Source organism: Salvelinus sp. IW2-2015, linkage group LG33 (assembly GCF_002910315.2).
Source record: "Salvelinus sp. IW2-2015 linkage group LG33, ASM291031v2, whole genome shotgun sequence".
NCBI classification, from domain to species: domain Eukaryota; kingdom Metazoa; phylum Chordata; class Actinopteri; order Salmoniformes; family Salmonidae; genus Salvelinus; species Salvelinus sp. IW2-2015.
In genome coordinates, this window is record NC_036872.1 from 25,969,200 (window position 1) to 25,992,750 (window position 23,551).

Genomic DNA, 23,551 nt, shown 5'->3' on the forward strand with positions numbered 1-23,551 from the left:
TTTTCTAGTCCATAAGCTCACCTGCGTTTGCGCAGCCAGGTTCCATGGGTTCTATGATCTATGGTTGCACTGCCTGGTTTTTCCTGCTTTTCTTACACCTTTGTGCTAACTGGTKTYATCTGGTCCATAAACTCCCCTGTATTTGTGCAGGTTTCCCCAGGTCCACGCYGTAAGCTYACCTGCGTTTGCGCARCTTGCTGTTCTCGGTCTTGAGCACGTGGAGCTTCTTGGCGAAGCAGACGATGATCATGAAGAGCAGCAGCACCATGAGGGCCGACGCCCCGATGGTCAGACACAGCACCTGGAACTCTGTCACCACCGACTCACAGCGGGAACCCTTGTGCCAGATGTAGTCCTGGACATTACACCTGCATGGAGGAGGAGGGATGGAGAGAGAGAGAGGGGAACAAAAAGGAGAGGAGAGAAAAACAAAAAGAAGAAGAAGAGGGGAAGTAGTAGTAGTGGAAACAATGAGGCATGTGTAATGGAATACGGAGAGGAGAGAGAAGAGCAGCCAGGGAAAGATAGATGGGTGACAGATGAAATGGCCAGATAAGGGAAGAGTGGAGAGAGGCCATGGGAGGAGGGTAAAGGGAAACACATCAAGGATGGAGAGAAAAGAAGAGGGTTTATTCACCAAACGTAACACTTCAACAACATCGTGTCTGTGTGTGTGTCTCTGTGTGTGTGTCTCTGTCTGTGTGTGTGTCTCTGTCTGTGTGTGTATCTCTGTCTGTGTGTGTATCTCTGTCTGTGTGTGTGTACAGGCTCTAAATGATTTAGATTAGGGTGAGGGCAGTGCCACTATGTCATTCATAGTTCAAGCTTGAATGGTTGGCACACATTTCACATTTCCAGATTGCTAGGTTTAATAAAATCAAGACTTTCTGTTTATAATTATCCCAAGTGCTTCATTATGTGAGTCTGAAAGCTTTCAGGGCTGGATTCAATCCGTATCGCGGAAGTATCGTGGACAATCTCAGAAAATGCGGGAACATTGTTTTTCAATTTAAATCGAGCTATAACGCGGATCTTCCACGATACTTCTGCGACACGGATTGAATCCAGCCCTGAGTGTGGGGGCTAAAAAAATGCCCGTCAACATCCCACATATACAGCAGTGTATATCATTTATGGCAGTGAAATTTCAACTCCTGGTCTAAAACAGACGGAAGTGTCACCAGCAGGCTTTCAACATGGCTCTATTTGAAGGGATAATGTGATCATTCTGTCTGAAAAGAAAATAGAAAAAGACTAAAAACCAGAGGCTGTTTTCCACACACACACACACACACACACACACACACACACACACACACACACACACACANTCGTACAGTCCGGTTACATCACGTTGTTGAACGGTACATGCGCACGTACGGTACGGTTACCATCGGTATCCGTGTTGAACGGTACATCCATCGGGTTGGTACATTCACGTGTTGAACGGTACATCGTACATTCACTGTTAACGGTACATCCGGTAATGTCACGGTTTGAAACGGTAACATCCGGTACAATCACGTGTGAAACGGTACATCCGGTACACACGTGTTGAACGGTATCATCCGGTACATCACGTGTTGAAACGGTTACATCCGGTACAATCACGTGTTTGAACGTACATCGTACATCACGGTTTGAAGCGGTACATCCGGTACATCACGGTTGAACGGACATCCGGTACATCACTAGTTGAACGGTACATCCGGTAACATCACGTGTTGAACGGTACATCCGCGTACATCAGTGTTGAACGGTACATCGGAATCACGTGTTGAACGGTACATCCGGTACATCACGTGTTGAAACGGACTACGGTACATCACGTGTTGAACGTACATCCGGTACATCAACGTGTTGACACGGTACATCCGGTACATCACGTGTTGAAACGCGTCTACAATCACGTGTTGAACGGTACATCCGGTACATCACGTGTTGAAACGTGTACATCGGTACACACGTGTAACGTACAGCCGGTAACATCTCACGTGTTGAAACGGTACATCCGGTACATCACGTGTTGAACGCGTACACTCCCCGGTACATCACGTTGTTGAACGGTACATCCGGTACATCAGTTAACGGTGCATCCGGTAATCACGTGTTGACGGTACATCCGGTACAATCACGTGTTGAACCGGTACATCCGGATACATCACGATGTTGAACGGTACATCCGGTACATGCATCCGTACATGGTTGAAACGGTAACATCCGGTACATCACTGTTGAACGTACATCACGTCAGTTGAACGTGTACATCCGATACTTCATCTACACATGTTGAACGGTACATCCGGTACATCCACGTGTGTTGAACGGTACATCGGTACATCACGTGTTGAACGGTACATCACTGCTAACGGTCACCGGTACATCACGTGTTGAAAAACGTAACATTCCGGTAAATCTACACGTGTGAACGGTACATCCGGTAAAAGTCACGTGTTTGAACGGTACATTCACACGTGTTGAACGGTGACACCGTTACAACATGTTTGAACGGTACATCACCATGTTGAACGGTACATCCGGTAAATCACGTGTTGAACGGTACATCCGGTACATCACGTTGTTGAACGGTTACATCCCGGTATACATCACGTGTTGAACGGTTACATCACATGATTGAACGGTAAACAGTCCGGTACATTCACGTGTTGAACGGTACAATCCGGTACATTCACACGTGTTGACGGTACATCCGGTACATCACGTGTTGAACGGTACATCCGGTACATCACGTTGACGTGTGAACGGGTACATCGGATACATCACGTGTTTGAACGGTACATCCGGTACATCACGTGTTTGAACGGTACTCCGTACATCACGTGTTGCAACGGTACATCCGGTACATCACGTGTTGACCGGTACATCCGGTACATCACGTGTTGAACGGTACAATCCGGTAACATCCACGGTGTTGAACGGTACATCCGGGTACAGCACGTGTTGAACGGTACATCCGGTACATCACGTTTGAACGGTACATCGGTACAGACATGTTGAACGGTACATCACGTCAGTTGAACGGTACATCCGGTACATTCACATGTTGGAACGGTACATTCCGGTTACATTCACGTGTTTGAAACGGTACATCCGGTACATCACGTGTGACGGTACATCCACGTGTTGAACGGGTACATCGGCACATCACTGTTGAACGGTACATCCGTAAATCACGTGTTGAACGGGTGTACATCCGAAATCGACGTGTTGAACGGTACATCACATGTTGAACGGTACATCACATGATTTGAACGGTACATCACATACGTTGAACCGTACATCGGTAATCACGGTTGAACAGGTACATCCGGTACATCACGTGTTGAACGGTACAATCCGGTACATCACGTGGTTGAACGTACATCACAGTGTTGAACGGTACTTCCGGTACATCACGTGTTGAACGGTACATCCGGTACATCACATGTTGAACGGTACATCCGGTACATCACGTGTTGAACGGTAACATCCGGTACATCACGTGTTGAACGGTAGCAATCCGGTACATCACGTATGTTGAACGGTACACGGTACATCACGGTGAAGTACATCCGGTACATCACGTGTTGAACGGTACACCGGTACATCACTGTGTTGAACGGTTACATCCGGTACATCACGTGTTGACGGTACACTCCGGTAAATCACGTGTGAACGGTACAGTCCGGTACATCACGTGTTGAACGGTCATCGGTACATCACTGTTGAACGGTACATCCGGTACATCACGTGTTGAACGGTACATCCGGTACATCACGTGTTGAACGGTACATCCGGTAACAGTCACGTGTTGAACGGTACATCCGGTACATCACGTGTAACGTTACATCGGTACATCACGTGTTGACGGACATCCGGTACATCACGTGTTGAACGGTACATCCGGTACATCACGTGTGAACGGTACATCCGGTAAATCACTGTTGAACGGTACATGCCGGTACATCACGTGTTGAACGGTACATGTCCGGTACAATCACGTGTTGAACGCGGACATCCGGTTAAATCACGTGTTGAACGGTACATCCGGTAAATCACGTGTTGAACGGTACATCCGGTACAGTCACGTGTTGAACGGTACATCCGGTAATCACGTGTGAACGGTTACATCCGGTAATCACGTGTTGAACGGTACATCCGGTACATCACGTGTTGAACGGTACATCCGGTACATCACGTGAAGTTGAACGGTACATACGGTACATCACGTGTTGAACGGTACATCCGGTACATCACACTGTATGAACGGTACATCCGGTACATATCACGTGACTTTGAACGGTACATCCGGTACATCACGTGTTGAACGGTATACATCCTGAGTAACGGTACATCACGTGTTGAACGGTACATCCGTACAATCACGTGTTGAACGGTACATCCGGGTACATCACGTGTTGAACGGTACATCCGTCATCACTGTTGAAGGTAACATCCGTCTTCACGTGTTGAACGGTACATTACGGTACATCACGTGTGAACGGGGACATCACGTGTGGAACGGTTACACCGGTACATCACGCTGTTGAACGGTACATACATCACGTGTTGAACTCACGTACATCCTTGATACATCACGCTGTTGAACGGTACATCCGGTTACAATCACGTGTTGAACGGTACATCCGGTACATCACGGTTGAACGGTACAATCCGGTACATTCACGTGTTGAACGGTACATCCGGTACATCACGTGTTGAACGGTACATCCGGTACATCACGTGTGGTTTGAACGTCACGACATCACTTGCGTCACGTCATGCTTACGGTACATCCGCGTACATCACGTGTTAAGTAATCCGGTACATCACGTTTGAACGGTACATCCGGTACATCACGTGTTGGAATCGGTACATCACGTGTTGAACGGTACATCCGGTTTACATCACCGTGTTGAACGGTACATCCGGTCACGGGTTGATCTCATCGGTATAGCTGATTGACACGGCATGGTTAAAGCATACGTAACTGGTAACGGTACATCACGTTGACGGTATCGGTACGTTGAACGGTACATCGTATCACGTACGTACACTAGCACACGTGTTGAACGTACAAATCCGGTACATCCTGTGAACGGATCGTTACATCCGTGTTGAACGTACATTCACGTGTTGAACGGTACATTCCGGTACATCATGTGTACGGTATCGACACGGTTACGACATCCGGTACATCACATGTGAACGGTAATCCAATACGTGTTGAACGGTTGACTCCGGTTGACCTACATGGTACAGCCGGTGTTGAACGGTAACATCCGGTACATCACGTGTTGAACGTACATCCGGTACATCACGTGTTGAACGGTACAGGGTAACACATGTTGGTACCGAATCACGTAGCGTATCGGTTATCGTTGAAGTAACGGTACTATATCAACGTGTCCGTAGATCGGTAATCACGGTGCGTACATCCGGTACATCACGATGTTGACGTTAACCATCCGGTACATGCACTGTGTTGAAACGGTACATCCTGGTAAATCACGTGTTGAACGGTCACATCCGGTACATCACGTGTACGGCATCGTACCACATGGTGACTCCGGTAAATCACGTGTTTGGAAACGGGTACAATCCCGGTTACATCACGTGTTGAACGGTAAATCCGGTACATCACGTGTGAACGGTACATCGTACATCCTGGGTACATCATCCTGTTGAACGGTACATCCGGTACATACGATTGTTGAACGGACATCCGAGTAACAATACGTTGAACGGTACATCCGGTAATCACTGTGTGAACGTACAGTCACGGTGCTGGTTGAAACGGGTACATCCCGTACAATCACTGTGAACCGGTACATCCGGTACATCACGCTGTTGAACGGTACATCCGTGTGACAGTCACGGCTGTCACGTTGAAGGTACACAGTGTTACGGTACATCCGGTTACATCACGGGTTTGAACGGTACATCCGGTACATCACGTGTTGACGGTAATCCGGCATTCGCGGTACATCGTAATCACGTGTTGAACGGTACATCGGTAACGTGTTAGTACATCCACATGGGTGAACGGGTAACTACAGTCCGGTACATCCGGTATCACGGTTGACGTACATCCACGTGTTGAACGGTACATCACGTGTTGAACGGTACATCCGGTACATCACGTGTTGAACGGTACATCCGGTACATCACGTGTTGAACGGTACATCACGTGTTGAATGCGGAATGAGGGAGAGCTCGGTTTGATGTTTTGAAAKTCTCTGAAAAAGTGTTCWATTGAAAAAAAATTGTTACTAAATATATTTTGAATTAGGATCCATCGAGGCATCCTCAGTTGCTGGGACCGCTATATCTATCCAGGGATCCTGCCAACCAAAGGTTTGAAGAGCTGCTTGGCATAGCAGCTAGCCTAGCTGCTAACTAGCTATCAAGCTAGCAAGGTTTCCCTTGTGGCTGGGACAGCGGATTGTCCCAGGCTTGTGGCTGTCTAAATCCCTGCTGTTTGTTGCTGTTTAAATCTGCACTGTGACCTGCCATTTCTGAAACTGTGTGGAGTACCAGTGTTAGCCTACGTTGCTACCATGGCATCCGAAGCTAAAGATGGGAGTCATGGAAAGAACAGTGTTTCTCTATCACAGGTGAAGGGTTTTAAACGAAGAAAAAGGGTTCTACGTGCAGTTGTTACAACAACAGGAAAATAGCTTCAAGAGCTCTGTCCAAACACTGATGGACTCAACTAACAAAAGAATGGAAGATCTGATCAGAGAGGTCCAGGACCTTAAGAACAGTTTGCAGTTCTCCCAGGGAGAGTTGGTTGTCCTAAAAGAGACATGCAGCAAGATGACAACAAACTGTAGGTCATCTTGAGATGACATCAGAACTCTCTGGGAATCATTATTAACAATGCCTGGGTAAGTTTTAAAAATATATAACTTTCAAAATAAAGAAATACATCATATGATGCAAAAAGCAGCATCACAAAATGTGATTGCTTACATGCAAAAGATTTTGAGACTATATCAACAATGGACTAATGAAACAAATACCAAAAGATCGTTTTTGGGTGGAGTTTTCCTTATTATAACTTGGGCAGAAAACCTTAGTTAATCTCCATAGTTCATTGAAGTTAATGGGTCATTTATAATAATACCTTTCAGTATAGCCAATCATTTCAATGTCTATTTCACTAGTAAAGTGGAAAAACTCTAAAGTGAAATAACAACAGTGAACCGTGAACCATCATAAATCATAATAATGAAAAAGAAGGATTGCTCTTTTGAATTTGGTCAAGTTCGTGTGGGAGAGATTGTTAAACTATTGTTATCCATCAATAATGATTAGCCACCAGGTATAGACAACCTTGATGGGAAACAATTGAGAGTGGTAGCAGATTGTATTTCCATACTGTATTGCTATATCTTTAACCAAAACCTAAAGGAGTGTGTGTGTCTACAGGCGTGGAAGGAAGCTAAAGTAATTCCACTGCCTAAAAATAGTAAAGAACCGGGACACTTGCGGGACACTAACCGGGAAGCTTATAAGAAATCACACTATGCCCTCCAACGAACCATCAAACAGGCAAAGTGTCAATACAGGATGAAGATTGAATCGTACCACACCGGCTCTGATGCTCGTCGGATGTGGCAGGGCTCGCAAACCATTACAGACTACAAAGGGAAGCACAGCCGAGAGCTGCCCAGTGACACGAGCCTACCAAACGAGCTAAACTACTTCTATGCTCACTTTGAGGCAAATAACACTGAAACATGCATGAGAGCACCAGCTGTTCCAGAAGATTGTGTGATCACGCTCTCCGCAGCTGATGTGAGTAAGACCTTTAAACAGGTCAACATTCACAAGGCTGCAGGGCCAGACGGATTACAAGGACGTGTACCGCGAGCATGCTCTGACCAACTGGCAAGTGTCTGACATTTTCAACCTCTCCCTGGCCGAGTCTGTAATACCAACACATTTTAAGCAGACCACCATAGTCCTTGTACCCAGGAACACGAAGGTAACCTGCCTAAATGACTACCGACCCGTAGCACTCACGTCTGTAGCCATGAAGTGCTTTGAAAGGCTGGTCATGGCTCACATCAACACCATTATCCCAGAAACCCTAGACCCACTCCAATTTGCATACCGCCCTAACAGATCCAGAGATGATGCAATCTCTATTGAACTCCACACTGCCCTTTCCCACCCGGACAAAAGGAACACATATGTGAGAATGCTATTCATTGCGTTCAACACCATAGTGCCCTCACAGCTCATCACTAAGTTAAGGACCCTGGGACTAAACACCTCCCTCTGCAACTGGAGAGGACTTCCTGGACTTCCTGACRGGCAGCCCCCAGGTGGTAAGGGTAGGTAACAACACATCTGCCACGCTGATCCTCAACATAGGGGCCCCTTAGGGGTGCGCGCTCAGTCCCCTCCTGTACTCCCTATTCACTCATGACTGCACGGTCAGGCACGACTCCAACATTATCATTACGTTTGCCAATGACACAACAATGGTAGGCCTGATCACCGACAACGACGAGACAGCCTATAGGGAGGAGGTCAGAGACCTGGCCGTGTGGTGCCAGGACAACAACCTCTCCCTCAACGTGATCAAGACAAAGGAGATGATTGTGGACTACAGGTCCACAGACGGGGCTGTAGTGGAGCAGGTTGAGAGCTTCAAGTTCCTTGGTGTCCACATCACCAACAAACTAACATGGATTGAGCACACCAAGACAGTCGTGAAGAGGACACGACATAACATATTCCCCCTCAGGAGACTGAAAAGATTTGGCATGGGTCCTCAGATCCTTAAAAGATTCTACAGCTGCAMMATCGAGAGCATCCTGACTGGTTGCATCACTGCCTGGTATGGCAACTGCTCTGCCTCCGACCGCAAGGCACTACGGAGGGTAGTGTGTACGGCCCAGTACATCACTGGGGCCAAGCTTCCTGTCATCTAGGACCTCTACACCAGGCGGTGTCAGAGAAAGGCCCTAAAAATTGTCAAAGACTCCAGCCACCCTAGTCAAGCGGTACCGGAAAGCGGTACCGGAGTGTCAAGTCTAGGTCCAAGAGGCTTCTAAACAGCCTCTACCCCCAAGCCATAAGACTCCTGAACACCTAATCAAATGGCTACCCAGACTATTTGCATTSCCCCCCCCCCCCCATATTTTACACCGCTGCAACTCTCTGTTGTTATCATCTATGCATAGACACTTTAATAACTCTACCTACATGTACATATTACCTCAACTAACCGGTGCCCCCCTGTATATAGTCTCACTATTGTTATTTTACTGCTGCTAGTTACTTTTATTTCTTATTCTTACCCGTATATTTTTTTAACTGCAACGTTGGTTAGGGGGCTTATAAGTAAGCATCATTTCACTGTATTCGGCGCATGTGACTAATAAGATTTGATTTGATTTGAACAGCCACCCAATCCATTTCTTGCCTATCCTTAGTGAATTGATGGAGAGAATTGTGTTTGACAAAATACAATGCGATTTTTCAGAGAACAAGTTAACTACTGACCCTCAGCATGCATATAGAGAATGACACTCAACTTGTACTGCACTGACTCAGATGATTGATGATTGGTTAAAATAAATGTATAATAAGATGATAGTTGGAGCTGTATTGTTAGATTTGATGTTATTGATCATAAATTGTCATTGAAGCAACTCACTTGCTATGGCTTTACATCACCTGCCATCACATGGTTGGAGGTTATTTGTCCAATAAAACCCAGAGAGTTTTTCTATTGAATAGAATGACTGCGTATGCGGATGATTCCACAAACTACATGTCAGCACCAAAAGCCAGTGAGCTTACTGACATTCTACATAAGGAGTTACTGTCAGTATCAGAATGGATGATTAATAATAGACTGGTCTTAAATACAGCTAAAACTAAAAGCATTGTATTTGGTTCAAAACATTCTCGAAGACCTAAACCTCAACAGGAGTTGTGTAAAAAGGGTTTGACCATTAAGCATGTTGAGGAAGCTAAAATCCTAGGTATAACATTGGATGGTCAATTATCATGGGCAAGTCATATTGACAAAGTTGTTGTGAATATAGGTATGTCTGTTATATGTCTGTTATAAATAGATGTTCTGCGTTTTTGACATAAAAATCAACTAGTTATACTAATTGTTCAGGCTCTGGTCTTGTCCTATCTTGATTAATGTCTGGTAATATGGTCAAGTGCAGCAAAGATAACCTAGCAAAGCTGCAGCTAGCTCAAAACAGAGCAGCACRCCTTGCCCTTTACTGGACATACAGAACTAACATCAACAACATGCATGCCAGTCGTTCAGGGTTGATGAGAGTTTAGTTTTTGTGAGAAATATTATTTGATGAAAATGTTTTCTTCATAATCAGATATCATTCAGCTCAGACACCCATACATACCCCACAAGACATGCTACCAGGGGTCTCTCCACAGTCCCCAAGTCCAAAACAAATTCCCGCCAGCGGACAGTATTATACAGAGCTATGATCTCCCTTCCATCTCCAATTACTCAAGCAAACAGAAAAATGACCTTAAAAAATTATAAAACAACATCTCATGGAACAGCGGGGAATGTGAGGGGACACACAAACACACACAGATACACTAACATGCACATTATTTTTTGGTTGTATTGTTTGTATTATTTTGTAGTTGWATTGTTTGTATATCGTTGTATTTTAAATTTGTGTGACTGTCCTTGTCTATCAGTTTATCAGTGTTTTGTGTTTTTGTGGACCCCAGGAAGAGTAACTTCTGCTTCTGCAAAAGCTAATGGGGAACCAAATAAACTCACATATACTTCCACCCCAACACATACACATACACACACTACAGTACATACTCCCACACACACATAACATGCGCACACATGCATACTGACGCCACACTCACACACACACACACACTTTCACACTCACCACACTTTTCACACTGCTACAGTTTATCTATCCTGTTGCCTAGTCACTTTACTCCTACCTATATGTACATACCTACCTCAGTTACCTCGTACCCCTACACATCGACTTGGTACCGGTACTCCCTGTATATAGCCATGATATTTTTAGTCGTTATTGTTATTTGTTATTCACTGTGTATTTATTCCTTGACACTATTTAAAAAAAAGAAAATCTTGTATTTTTATCTTTATCTCGGCATTGTTGAAAAAGGACCCRTAAGTATTTCACTCTTAGTTTACACCTGTTGTTTACAAAGCACTTGACTTGATTTGAATAACAATCTGTGCTTTCTCAGGTTTGTTACATGAAATCTGCCTGAAGACAAATAATGTTTGCTTTTATTGAGGCATAACAGCTGATCTGATTGTTTGCATCTTGTGTAATTTAGTTGATTTAATCCGAACCTCAGTGTTTTATTTTTTTCGGACTTCCTGTGTCTAGAGAGGGGATAAATTAAACTATACATAGCAGAGTTGCTGTGTTGTACTCAGCTGACAGGTAGATTCAGAGGGTAGAATACAGCCAAGGCCTAAGCCTTATTCCTTTGTTATTTGTCACTGAAACATTTTTATCGTCAACTAGTACAGCATCCCCAGTGACACTATAGCAACACAAAGGGCCTCTGCTCTGCAGTCATGGCTTTGTGCCTAAGGAGGAAAAATAACAATTTCTCCCCCACCTCCCACCTGCAGTATCCAGCATCCAGCCCACCTTTTAGTTTAGTTGAGCAATGGCTGTTGTTTTGGTATTGCTGAGAAGAAGCAATGGAGTTACCAGCAGCTGCACAGGCAGGGTTTGTGTAGATGGATGCAGGGATGGATGGAGGGGTGAAGGGTTGGATAGATAGATGGAAGCTGGGGTTTAGAACATCAGTCTTAAAATAGTAATGAAATGTGGCTGTTGTCAGCTCCTCTAAGGATAACAGACGTAGCAAAGCATCCCGGCTCATCCGTAAGCAGGCAAGAGATTGTGCGTGTCAAAGGTGGATTTCTCCCCCAAAATAAAACATTGAGAAGGATCACCAATCCCTCTAGCAAACCGTGTTTCCTCTATCATCCTCCCCCCCTTTTCCACATCAACGTATTTCTGATGCGGTTCTCTCCTTTAAATCCCCACAGATATCTGTTTCTTTTYCCCCCCATATTCTTATCCCCCCGTCCCCCCTTCCCTCCCTCCCTCCCTGAAATTGATGTTTTACTGCCTTCATTAAGATGTGCAGCAGTCAGAAGCGGTGGCAAGGTGTTTCCCTCCTGAAGTTTAGCTCCATGAACCTCGCCATTAGAACACATTATGGCCCCAGATTTCAGGGCACAGTGGAACACTGTATAATTTGATTAGTGTTATTAATCAAGTGGAATAGATATGTCCCCCCCCTGCCTTTGCTCGATCTCCGATACGCCCCCAGACCCTCCTGACTCCCTCCCTTGCATCTCCTCCCCATCTTCTCTCCTCCCACTGTAACACGTGGCTTGTATGCCTGTATGCCTATTTGTTAAAGGCCTGTGCGCTCTCTCCCTTTCACAGCCGTTTTTTTCATCCCCTGCCCAGCACATAAATCAATTGAAATGAAAGTTCCATAATTCTGCTTGCTGGGAGGTAAAACTGCTCTAAGAATGTTTTAAAGGGAATTTTTACTAGCTGTTCAGTGTAGTTGGAAGACGAGGCGGGAGAAAAGGAGAGGAAAGTGAGGCCAGTAGAATATATGGGCCTGGATTCTTCATTACTGAAGTAATTCTCCTGCAAATGATAGTGCAGACCCCAGAGGGGGGAGAGAATCCCCACCGCAGAGCTGCCTGGAAGTTTTAACCTGGTTAATCTCTCATGGAGAGACCAACTCACGGCACTAATATTATGTGTTAGGGATGGAGGGATAAGGAGGGGGWTGGAGGGATGGAGGGTAGGCGTTTGTTCTCTAGAACATGGACTTAAATCATAACCAGTGCTGGGGGTTGTTTAATTTTTTCTGCATAGTAATGGATTGCTGGTGTTTAAAATATGCCTCAAACGCAAGAGTTAATTTCATTTAAAGACTATTTCGTTTTTTTCCCAGAGACAATATGCTTAAGGGATGTACAATTTTGGGGGTTGAAATTTAATTTAGAAATATTATTCTGGAAATGTAAATTATTTCTCTTAGTGTAATACATTTTTTTGTACTAGTTGAGGCTCGAGGTGGCATAGTGGCATGCAGTTCGGAAATAACATAGATAGCACAGCAGCACTTTACAAAATAATGACATAAAAGAGGAGAAGGAGGAGAGAAGACTTGTCAGCTCTTATAGAGGCAAATTCTCTCGCTCTCTTTCTCTCTATCTCTCTCTGTCTTCCTCTCTCTATCTCTCTCTGTTTTCCTCTCTCTCTATCTCTGTCTGTCTTCCTCTCTCTCTATCTCTCTGTCTTCCTCTCTCTCTAGTCTCTCTCTGTCTTCCTCTATCTATCTCTCTCTGTCTTCCTCTCTCTCTATCTCTCTCTGTCTTCCTCTATCTATCTCTCTGTCTTCCTCTCTCTCTATCTTTCTCTGTCTTCCTCTCTCTCCATCTCTCTCTGTCTTCCTCTCTCTCTATCTCTTTCGCTATGTCTGCCTTGCCTGGGGAAAGCAGGCATCACATCAGCCATGCAGCCTTCCTGTGCATCACTGGAAACAAGCCTCCAGTCTTAATCAAACCTGTCTTCCACCCTGCCGCCATCTTGTTTCTAGCAGCTGCATACAGTATGTGCGCTATAATGGTGAATTAAACATCACTGAGGACTCCTGCCATGTTTTTGTTATGGGTACGCCCCCATCCCCGTCTCTCCACACCCCCTGTCTGTGCTCATATGGACTCTGTTGTCATCCTCCTTCACTTTTGGCCATTGTCTTCTTTGGTTTATAAAGAAGTGTCATTCTACCCCGTGCACCTCCTCTTCTCACTCTCCAGTCCAAGATGGCTGCCTGTCCTCTCTGGTACAGCAGGCAGTCCTCTTCAAGGTTAAGGTTAGCGTTGAAGATGCCAGGTCTCATCCGCATTGTGCCCGGCATCCAGTCCAGTAGGCTGAGGGAGAAAGGGAGAAAAGACACAGCCTGTTACTGCTTGGAGTGGGTCTCATTCCAGGGGCACTAACAACTACATGTAATTAGTCACTTCTCACAAGGCCAGATCTGAGACTCAGTTAGAGCCTGGGATGAGGCGAAGGGGAGAAGCAAGGGCCAACCGACCCAGCGGTTGCAGCCATTACATTACAGCAGACAGAGGGGATTAGCTCTGCAATGGGCCTGAGTAGAGCTCAACTAAGCCCTTCAGCTAGGCTCTTCAGCTAGGCTCTTCAGCTAGGCTCTTCAGTTTGGCTCTCTATGGAGAATACACAGCAGCCTGAACTATGCTACAGCTAGGCCATAGGGATACAATATAATGCTACAGAATGTTCTATTATATCTGTGAGTCTGCAGAATTCATCAGACTGAACTGTGAGCAGCAGTGTGGCATAGAACTCTGATGTTACTGAGGTAAAGTCAGAGGTTTTATCTATGTAGGGTTGATATCCCCCCTGCTGTGGAGAATGTGAAGTTTTGGGATCACAATATGGTGTACCAGAATGGAGCTCGCATGCATGGCATTTTTCTAAAGTTTAGAAACAAAACCAAGAAAGGAATGTTAGTATCTTACTTCCCCACTGTCTGGTTCTGCAGTCCAACACAACTCTACATGTGTTGACTGCTGTGTTTGTGAGTCTCACGTTTTGGGCTTTGAATATATCTTTGATGAGCCAGAACAACAAAAAACACCATGACAAAGTTGAGAGAGGAGAGAAAAGAGAGAGACACATAGAGAAAGAGGTAGAGAGAGAAAAGGTTGTCCTGGGCGTTGTGCATTGACGCAGCGTGACCAATTGAGGTTGTGGGGATGAATGAGGGTATTCACAGTGCCTAATGAAAGAGCTCCCGCTGGGCCTTGAATTAGGGTGGGCCCATCTGCCCCACACAGCTAAGCACAAACCAAACCAGTGACCTCGAAAATTACCCAGGAAGCACTTTGTGATGGTCTCCCCAGCAACAGGCCGGGTTCACATGGTAACCAGGCGCTTTGCTCAATCAATCCTCTGGCAGCCTCTTCAACAGAACAGAGAGAAATTTGGTTGGTTGGAAGGTTGGAGGGCCCCGTGTGAAATCAACTTAGAGAGGACAGAGAGGACACCCAGAAAGAACTGGCAAGGATTATTTCATGTGAAGTGAAACCTCTGAGCTAAACTCTCACCCAGTTCAAGAGGTGTGGGATGTTGTTGCCCTCTCAAACTTTTTCACCTTTAAAATACAAAGAGCTTCTTGTTGTTAGTTGTTTGTTTACTCTTAGACTGTGTAGTACAGTATGTGTTCAGATTTAGTAGATGTACTGTAACTGAAAGAGGACAACATCACAGATATTAGGGGTTACAGAGTATTTATAGTTGCATCGCAGAGCTGGACATTAGATTTATAGACCAATGAAGGGGTCCAGGATTATTGTCACTCTTGATAAAGATGAGGGAAAAAGACTGCATAAATAATATAAATACCGAGCTATATTGTATGCAAACTTTTTTTTAAATAATAGTGTTATGCTTATACAATTGCTCAGAGGAAGAAATGTTTTCTATTTCAAGTAATACAAAACATTGCCCTCTTTAATTCAAACCACAGGATTTCACAACGGGGTTCAAGTCCGGAGACTGAGATGGCCATTGCAAAATGTTGATTTTGTGGTCAATCAATCATTTTTTTGTGGATGTTGATGTGTGTTTGGGGTTATTGTCTTGATGGAAGATCCACTTCTTTCAATGGCCACACCCAACGTACAGTTGAAGTCGGAAGTTTACATACACTTAGGTTGGAGTCATTAAAACTTGTTTTCAACCACTCCACAAATTTCTTGTCAACAGACTATAGTTTTGACAAGTCGGTTAGGACATCTACTTTGTGCATGACACAAGTAATTTTTCCAACAATTGTTTACAGGCAGATTATTTCATTTATAATTCACTGTATCACAATTCCAGTGGGTCAGAAGTTTACATACACTAAGTTGACTGTGCCTTTAAACAGCTTGGAAAATTTCAGAAAATTATGTCATGGCTTTAGAAGCTTCTGATAGGCTAATTGACATAATTTGAGTCAATTGGAGGTGTACCTGTGAATGTATTTCAAGGCCTACTTTCAAAGGCAGTGCCTCTTTGCTTGACATCATGGGAAAATCAAAAGAAATCAGCCAAGACCTCAGAAAAAAATTGTAGACCTCCACAAGTCTGGTTCATCCTTGGGAGCAATTTCCAAACGCCTGAAGGTACCACGTTCATCTGTCCAAACAATAGTACGCAAGTATAAACACCTTGGGACCACGCAGCCATCATACCACTCAGGAAGGAGACACGTTCGGTCTCCTAGGGATGAACGTACTTTGGTGCGAAAAGGGTAAATCAATCCCAGAACAACACAAGGACCTTGTGAAGATGCTGGAGGAAACCGGTACAAAAGTATCTATATCCACAGTAAAATGAGTCCTATATCGACATAACCTGAATGGCCGCTCAGCATGGAAGAAGCCACTGCTTCAAAACCGCCATAAAAAAGCCAGACTACGGTTTGCAACTGCACATGGGGACAAAGATCGTACTTTTTGGAGAAATGTCCTCTGGTCTGATGAATCAAAAATAGAACTGTTTGGCCATAATACCCATCGTTATGTTTGGAGGAAAAAGGGGGAGACTTGCAAGCCGAAGAACACCATCCCAACCGTGAAGCACGGGGGTGGCAGCATTCTGTTGTGGGGGTGATTTGCTGCAGGAGGGACTGGTGCACTTCACAAAATAGATGACTTCGTAAGAATGGAAAATTATGTGGATATATTGAAGCATCATCTCAAGACATCAGTCAGGAAGTTAAAGTTTGGTCACAAAATGGTCTTCCAAATGGACAATGACCCCAAGCATGCTTGCAAAGTTGTGGCAAAATAGCTTAAGGACAACAAATTCAAGGTATTGGAGTGGCCATCACAAAGCCCTGACCTCAATCCTATAGAAAATATGTGGGCAGACCTGATAAAGCATGTGCGAGCAAGGAGGCCTACAAACCTGACTCAGTTACACCAGCTCTGTCAGGAGGAATGGGCCAAAATTCACCCAACTAATTGTGGGAAGCTTGTGGAAGGCTACCCAAAACGTTTGACCAAAGTTAAATTTAAAGGCAATGCTACCAAATACTAATTGAGTGTATGTAAACTTCTGACCCACTGGGAATGTGATGAAAGAAATATAGGCTGAAATAAATAATGTTCTCTACTATTATTCTGCCATTTCACATTCTTAAAATAAAGTGGTGATCCTAACTGACCTAAAACAGGGAATTTTTACCCGGATTAAATGTCAGGAATTGTGAAAAACTGAGTTAAATGTATTTGGCTAAGTTGTATGTAAACTTCTGACTTCAACTGTATGTGTGCGTGGCCAAAGAGCTTTATTTTCATGTCATTTGAACCTGTCTCTTATACACATCTAGATGTGTATAAGAGACAGGTATGTATGCGTGGCCAAAGAGCTTTATTTTCATGTCATTTGAACAAAGCACACCCTGAGGTTTGATAAACGGCATTGGCACTTGGATTGGAACCGGTACAATGGCCATATGACACGAAAATAGAGGTCATTGGCCACGCACACCAACGATGTGAAGATTCCTCATCCCTACTGTCAAATATGGTGGTGGATCTTTCATGTTATAGGGCTATTTTGCTTCCACAGGTCCTGGGGCCCTTGTTAAGGTCAACGGTATCATGAACTTTACCCAGTACCAGGACATTTTAGGCAAAAACCTGGTAGCCTCTGCCAGGAGGCTGAAACTTGGCCACACATGGATCTTCCACCAAGGCAATAACCCAAGCACACATCAAATTTCACAAATAAATTCTTGCTTGACCCCAAATCTGCATTTTAAAATGGCCATCTCAGTCTCCGGACTTGATCCCCATTGAAAACCTGTGGTTTGAATTGAATTGGACAATCCATAAGCGCAGACTAACGACATCAAGGATCTGGAAAGATTCTGTATGGGTGAATGGTCTAAGATCCCTCCCCATGTGTTCTCCAATCTCATAAAACATTTAGAGATTTTTGTATTACTTGTTAAACAAAATCTCTTTCTCTTAGCAATTGTATTAGTATAAAATAATATATTTGGAAGAAAAAAATGTGTATACAATATAGCTCATTTTATATTGTCTTTTTTGCTCATCTTTATCAAAGATCCAATCATTCCGGACCCCACTGGATTATTACAGACAGGGGTTCATTTACCCATGTGATTCTGTTGAATCCCTATCAGCTCAATGGGCATGGGGAACGTACTGTGTGACTTACCAGGATTCGCACCCAGGTGTCCTGTGCTCCACAAGACTGTGTTAGCATGCAGAGCTAAAGTCTGGGAAATATACAGCAATAGATCATAGAAGTTAGTCAGTGTATCTCTATTCCGTGACTAAACTTTTGACAGCATGAGATGACAATCCACCCTCTGCACTGCGTCTCTCCTACTGCCACACGGTAATGAGATTGTGCTGCTGGAAATATCCCTACAAAGCATCTGAGTCTGACAGCACCTTCAGACAGGCCTGCATTGCTTGCCTTCATTGCCTGGCTTCACTGCCTTGTCTGCCTGCCTGCCTGAAATGAAAAGAGGTGCTGAAAGAAAAACAATCAGAATCAGAGACGAAGGAATCTGAGGAATCAGAACGAGGAAGCTCCCCCCTAAACCCCCCTCCCGATCTCTATGCAGACACCGCCGCCGTACACGGCGCTCTACACAACGGAACTCTTTTATCCTGAGCGTGATTAGCCATCCGAAACGTTTTAAAGCCCCTTTGACTGTGTTCTTCCTCAAACTAGAGAGTTCCGTTCTGTTCAAGGGGGCTCTTGATTCGGGAGGAGCTTTCCTCCCCAGGCTGCCAGTGATCTCTCCTCTAATTGTGTCGTTCTCTCGTTCTTTTGTTCTCTGACGAAGCTTGCCGTGTGTGTTGGCGTGGGAGCCCTTTAAGTGCCGCTCTGCCGTACTAACGGCACTGCCGCCTCTTTCTGCTGCTATCTTGTTCTCCTCCCCGTCAGATCAAGACACCAAAGGCACTCGGTTTAGAAACCACCCGGTTCGTTACAACATGTATGCGTCTGTCTGTGTGAGAATGGCTTTGTACAGTACATACACTTAAACTACAAATTAGCCTTCTGATGAGGCCTAATGCTGACCTACAGGAGGTAGAAGAGTTGGATAAAGGACCCCTCCAACTGCTTTTATACATTCATATTATCTCCTTTTCTCAATTGAAGTGTCTTCAACTTTTTGCTGTTTCTTTCCTCTGCTGTAGGATGATCTGCCACGTTGACAACTGTGCAACCTTTTTAGTACATTAAAGCGGGATGGGAGCAAAGCCCCATGTTTCAGGACATTTCTATGTGGATCTATAGGACCACGCCGCTTTCACAGGCTTAAAATCCCAAGTCCTCTGATGGGGAAAAAAAACAGGTTGTTAGGAAGCGGGGGAAGGCAGGCGGCCGAAAAGACACACACACACACACACACACACACACACACACACACACACACACACACACACACACACACACACACACACACACACACACACACACACACACACACACACACACACACACACACACACACACACACACACCACACACACACACACACACACACACAACAACAAGGGAGAGGTAGGGGAGATGAAATGAAGAGGAGTTGAAAACACAGCTCATAAAATCAGTATTATAACAACATTAATTGATGGGCTGCAGTGCCATATGGAGCAGGCATCCCAGAGGGCTGCTGTAATAGACAGCCTGCGGTGGTGCACACAACTTGGCACGTTTACAAACAAGGGACATCCCATTAATATCAGCCTCCGCTCAGACGAAGCAAGGGGGAGAGAGAAAGATGGGGAGAGAGAGACAGAGGGGGAGAGAGACTGGAGACAAAGGGGGAGAGAGATCGGGGGGGTACAGTAGCTCTTTGTTTTAAAAGGTAGCTTTTTATGCTACTTTTTTTGTTTGTTTGTTTTTGGCTTTCATTATTTCGGTACTCCATACTGTAAATGGCCGCCGGTGATGTTGGACAAAACCAGCCAGACCTGGGAACTTCCACCTCCTCCTTCCTCGTTAACAAGCTACTAATTGTTGTGTTACAGCCTGAATTTAAAACTGGTTCAATTTAGATTTTTTGTCACTGGTCTACACACAATACCCCATAATGTCAAAGTGGAATTATGTTTTTAGCAATTTTTAAGTCAATAAGTATTCAACCCTTTGTTATGGTAAGCCTAAATAAGTTCCGGAGTAAAAATGTGCTTAACAAGTCAAATAATAAGTTGCATGGACTCTGTGTGCAATAATAGTGTTTAACATGATTTTTGAATGACTACCTCATCTCTGTACCCAACACATGCAATTATCTATAAGGTCCCTCAGTCGAGCAGTGAATTTCAAACACAGATTCAACCACAAAGACAAGGGAGGTTTTCCAAGGCCTCGCAAAGTAAACACACATTGAATATCCAATACAACACATTACTGAGTACCACTCTCCATATTTTCAAGCATAGTGGTGGCTGCATCATGTTATGATTATGCTTGTAATCGTTAAGGACTGGGGAGTTTTTCAGGATAAAAATGAAACGGAATGGACCTAAGCACAGGCAAAACATGGTTCAGTCTGCTTTCCATCAAACACTGGGAGATGAATTCACCTTTCAGCAGGACTATAATATGAAACACAGCGCCAAAACTACACTGGAGTTGCCGTCCAAGAAGATAGTGAATGTTCCTGAGTAGCCGATTTACAGTTTTGACTCAAATCTACTTGAAAATCTATACTGAACAAAAATATAAACGCAACATGTAAAGTATTGCTCCCATGTTTCATGAGCTGAAATAAAAGATCCCAGAAATGTTTAATGTGCAGAAAAAGCTTATTTCTCTAAAATGTTGTGCACAAATTTGTTTATATCCCTGTTAGTGAGTGTTTCTCCTTTGTCAAGATAATCCATCCACCTGACAGGTGTGGCATATCAAGAAGCTGATTAAACAGCATGATCATTACACAAGTGCACCTTGTGCTGGGGACAATAAAAGGCCACTCTAAAATGTGCAGTTTTGTCACTCAACACAATGCTACAGATATCTCAAGTTTTGAGGGAGCATGCAATTGACATGCTGCCTGGCCTGCAGGAATGTCCACCAGAGCTGTTGCCAGCTAATTTAATGTTAATTTCTCTACCTTAAGCTGCCTCCAATGTTGTTTTCGAGAATTTAGCAGTACGTCCAACCGGCCACACAACCATAGACCACGTGTAACCACGCCAGCCCAGGACCTCCGCATCTGGATCTTCACCTGAGTGATTGTCTGAGACCAGCCACCTGGACAGCTGATGAAACTGAGGAGTATTTCTGTCCGTAATAAAACCCTTTTGTGGGGAAAAACTAATTCTGATTAGCTGGGTCTGGCTCCCCAGTGGGTGGGCCTATGCCCAGTCATGTGAAATCCATAGATTAGGGCCTAATGAATTTCTTTCCTTTTATGAACTGTAACTCAGTAAAATTGTTGAAATTGTTGCATGTTGTGTTTATATTTTTGTCCAGTATATTTCAATAGCTGAAAATGGTTGTCAAGCAATGATCAACAACCAATTTGACAGAGCTTGAAGAATTTTCAAAGAATAATGGACAAATGTTGCACAGTCCAGGTGTGGAAAGCACTTAGAGACTTACCTAGAAAGACTCACAGCTGTAATCATGGCCAAAGGTGCTTCTACATAGTATTGACTCAGGGGTGTGAATGCTTATGTAAATAGGATCATTCTTTATTTCATTTTCAATAAATTAGCAAACATTCTAAAAACATGTTTTCACTTTGTCATTATGGGGTATTGTGTGTAGATGGGTGAGAAAAAAATAATATATATTCAGGCTGAAACAAAATGTGAAATAAGTCAAGGGGTATGAATACGTTCTGAAGGCACTGTATTCATTCATGCTACACACACATCACAACTGCTGTACATTTTGCTCTCCTGTATTATACTTATTCTAAAATGCTTATTCTGTTCTACTGAGCCATTTAATTTATGTTGGTATTCTTATCTTTTATTATTTCTTATTGTTGTAGCATTTTAGAGAAGGAACCTGCAAGTAAGTATTTTGTTGGACGGTGTATATCATGTGTATCCTGTGCATACGACTAATAGAACTTGAAACACACACAGACACAGACCTCAACAGGTGCTGTGATTCATGGTGTCCTGATGAAGGGGGTTTCAATGAACTCCATTTAACCTCTCCTCCCCCTAATAACAGACAGAGAGAACAGATATGATTTACTGCTCTACTACATCCGCACTACAATAGTAGTACTCTAACTTACCGTCTGCTGTATAGTATCCAACCCAACCCTACCCTACCATCTGCAGTATGGTACCCAACCCTATCCTACCCTACTGTCTGCAGTATAGTACCTTACCCTACCATCTGCAGTATGGTATCCAACCCAATCCTACCCTACCATCTGCAGTATAGTACCCAACCCTACCCTACCATCTGCAGTATAGCACCCAACCTTACCATCTGCTGTATAGTACCCAACCCTATCCTACCCTAATGGTTGCGGTATAGTACCCAACCCTACCCTACCATCTGCAGTATAGTACCCAAATCTACCCTATCCTAACGTCTGCAGTATAGTACCCAACCCTACCATCTACAATATAGTACCCAGCACTACCCTACCATCTGCAGTATAGTGCCCAACCCAATTCTACCATCTGCAGTATAGTACCAACTCTACCCTACCATCTGCAGTATAGTACCAAATCCTACTCCACCATCGGCAGTATAGTAACCAACCATACCATCTACAGTATAGTACCCAACCCTACCATACCATCTACATTATAGTACCCAACCCTACCATACCATCTACAGTATAGTACCCAACCCTACCATACCAATCTACAGTTATAGTACCCAACCCACCATACCATCTACAGTATAGTTACCCAACCCTACCATACCATCTACAGTATAGTACCCAACCCTACCATACCATCTACAGTATAGTACCCAACCCTATCCATACCCAATCTACAGTATAGTACCCAACCCCCACCATACCATCTACAGTATAGTACCCAACCCCACCATACCATCGCATATAGTACCCAACCCTACCATACTATTACAGTATAGTACCCAACCCTACCATACCATCTACAGTATAGTACCCAAACCCCACCATACCATCTACAGTATAGTACCCAACCCCCCATACTATCTACAGTATAGTACCCAACCCCACCATACCATCTACAGTATAGTACCCAACCCCACCATACTATCTACAGTATAGTACCCAACCCCACCATACCATCTACAGTATAGTACCAACCCCACATACCATCTACAGTATAGTACCCAACCCTACCATACTATCTACAGTATAGTACCCAACCCTACCATACCATCTACAGTATAGTACCCAAACCCTACCATACTATCTACAGTATAGTACCCAACCCTACCATACCATC

General features: G+C 44.2%; 1 protein-coding gene and 1 pseudogene across 1 annotated transcript in view; one reads left to right on the plus strand and one right to left on the minus strand.

Moving 5' to 3' along the window:
- LOC139023609 (serine/threonine-protein phosphatase 2A regulatory subunit B'' subunit alpha-like) overlaps positions 1–1,883 on the minus strand; it is a 35,804-nt pseudogene extending 33,921 nt beyond the window's left edge.
- fbrsl1 (fibrosin-like 1) overlaps positions 1–23,551 on the plus strand; it is a 531,885-nt gene that overhangs the window by 332,472 nt on the left and 175,862 nt on the right.